We start from the raw sequence: 2,804 nt of genomic DNA on the forward strand, positions 1-2,804 counted from the left end.
AAGAAAAGAAACAAGAAGAGAGATTACAGCAGTTGTTGGAGGAAAAGAAAAGAAACAAGAAGAGAGACAACAACAGTTGCAAGAAAACCTGCAACAGTGGCAGCTGGAACAGCAAAATAAACAAGAAAATTACAGCAGTTGTTGGAGGAAAAAGAAAAGAAACAAGAAGAACAAGAAAAGAAACAAGAGAGATTACAACAGCTGTTGGAGGAGAAAGAAAAGAAACAAGAAGAGAGACTACAACAGCTGTTGGAGGAGAAAGAAAATAAACAAGAAGAGAGACTACAGCAGTGCTTGGAGGAGAAAGAAAATGAACAAAAAAGAGAGACTACAACAGTGGTTGGAAGAGAAAGAAAATAAACAAGAAGGAAGTCTCCAACAGTTGAGAGAAAGCCAGAGTACACAAATGAAGACATTAGTAACTTTCAAAGCGAATTGAAATCATTAAATAATGATTTACTGTCTTTTACACAAGGAGGTGATATTAGCCATCGACCTAATCAGCCTCAGACAACGGGAAGTTCCTTCCAGACCCCGCAGCTAAACCCTAATGCAGACATCTTCAGTCCTGTTAGAAGTCACATCCCAGCTATGAATGTCAGCAATACGGGTGATTTAGTACGAAGGAAGCCACAGGAATTCGATGGGAAGGCACTATGGGAAGCATATAGAGCACAGTTTGAGCTACTGGCAGAGATGAATGGATGGACAGAGTAGCAGAAAGCAGTATATCTGGCAACGAGCTTGAAGGGACTACCACTGGAAATACTTGGACAGTTGTCAGCAGATGACAGGCACAACTACAGAGCACTGGTAACGGCTCTAGAACTCAGATACGGAACCCAAAATCAGTCTGAAGTCTACAGGGCTAGATTTAGGACGAGAGTCCGTGCTAAAGGGGAGAGCCTGCAAGAGCTGGTACAGGATTTGGAAAATATGGCACACAAGGCCTACCCAACTGCGCCACCTGATCTCCTCAAGTTGTTGCTGAGGGATCAGTTTGTAGATGCCTTGGACAGTCCACAACTGAAGATACAAGTAAAGCAAGCACACCCCTCTACTACGCAGGATGCAATGGCCAGAGCTCTTCAATTATAATTCTATGTTAAGTCCAGCACAGAGGTACCAAGGTTGGTACAGTTGTCAGGATTCAAGGCCAGAAAAGGGCAGCTTTCAGAGAGGTTTGAGGAACTTTGCTGGCACTGTAAGAAACCTGGGCACAAGAGAGCTCAATGCCGGCAACTTCAACACAGAGAAGATGCCACGGCAGGAAAGGCTGCTACCCAGAAAGGTTGTTGGAACTGTGGAGAGCAAGGACATATGAGGAGCTAGTGTGAATTAACTATTTATGTGAAATCACTTGGCAAGTATTTGTTCAGAATTTGTTTTAAAGACTTATAACTTTTATAACTTCCAAAAATCAAATATAGTAGGAAGACAACCTGTTCTGGCAAAAAATAACTAAATTCAGATGTATATAATAATAGGTAAATACACAATAGCGAAAACGTTTATGTTGTTGAAACATAAAAAGGACGTTTAAAATGGTCAAATAAATTATGCTATTTTTAAAATATAAGTTAACTTGATCATAAGATAAACTGGGAATCAGCCAGGATAATAAATAGAACTACCAATTATGTCAAAATAAGAATTCTAGAAAGGTCGTTCATCCAAAGGTGGCCAAACTTCAACACAACTGGAGATCACTTTATGTTGAACCCATTTCTGACATCATATGCATTTCAAAGATTTGGGACTTCCGTTATAGAATAAGCAGTGTATATATTTCTATGAACAAACGTTGGACTGTTTGTTTGTTATGAATTTCGCGCAAAGCTACACGAGGGCTATCTGCACTAGCCGTCCCTAATTTAGCAGTGTAAGACTAAAGGGAAAGCATCTAGACGTCACCACCCACCGCCAACTCTTGGACTACTTTTTTACCAACGAATAGTGGGATTGACCATTACATTATAACTCCCCCACGGCTGGAAGGGCGAGCATGTTTGGTGAGACAGGGATTCGAACCCGCGACCTAACCACCTGGCCATGCCGGGCACGTTGGACTGAAAAGGGCATGTGAAATGTCAAAACTAGTATCCATATATGTTTGGTATTGTTCTGTTTGTGTGAATTTAAACTTTATTGTCAGATTTATATATTTTATAGAAGTTAACTTTAATTCTTACGTCAAAGTGTGATTCACTTCAAAAAGAAACTTTACGAATCTCATGAAGTATTTATCCCGTCACTGAAGATGCTAGTCCTTTCAGCCGTGGGGACGATATGATGTGACGGTCAATCTGAGGGTCGGGGGTTCGAATCTCCGTCACACAAAATATGCTCAACCATTTAACTGTGGGGGCGTTATGATGTGGCGGTCAATCCCACTATTCGTTGGTAAAAGAGTAGTACAAGAGATGGCGGTGGGTAATGTTGACTCACTGCCTTCCCTCTAATCTGTCACTCCAAAATTAGGGATGGCTAGCGCAGATTGCCCTCGAGTAGCTTTGCACAAAATTCAACAAACAGAGAAACTCGTTAATGAAGGCCAAAGAATTGATGTTAGGTTTTTTTTTTACTAGCTACTTGTGATATAGTCTATCAGTTTAAAATTATGAACGGCTAGCACAGGTAGTTTTTGTGTAGCCTTGTGCAAATACCCAAAATTAACAAACAAGAAAATATTAATAAGGGCTTTTGTAATATTTATCATAGTAAATTCACGGTATATAGTATAATTCTGTGAGTGAAATAGCATGCGTTATTTTGATAGAAGCGCCTCTGTGCGGATGGAGTGA

This window comes from Limulus polyphemus, unplaced genomic scaffold (genome assembly GCF_000517525.1).
Source record: "Limulus polyphemus unplaced genomic scaffold, Limulus_polyphemus-2.1.2 Scaffold4517, whole genome shotgun sequence".
In the NCBI taxonomy this organism is placed as follows: Eukaryota; Metazoa; Arthropoda; class Merostomata; order Xiphosura; family Limulidae; genus Limulus; species Limulus polyphemus.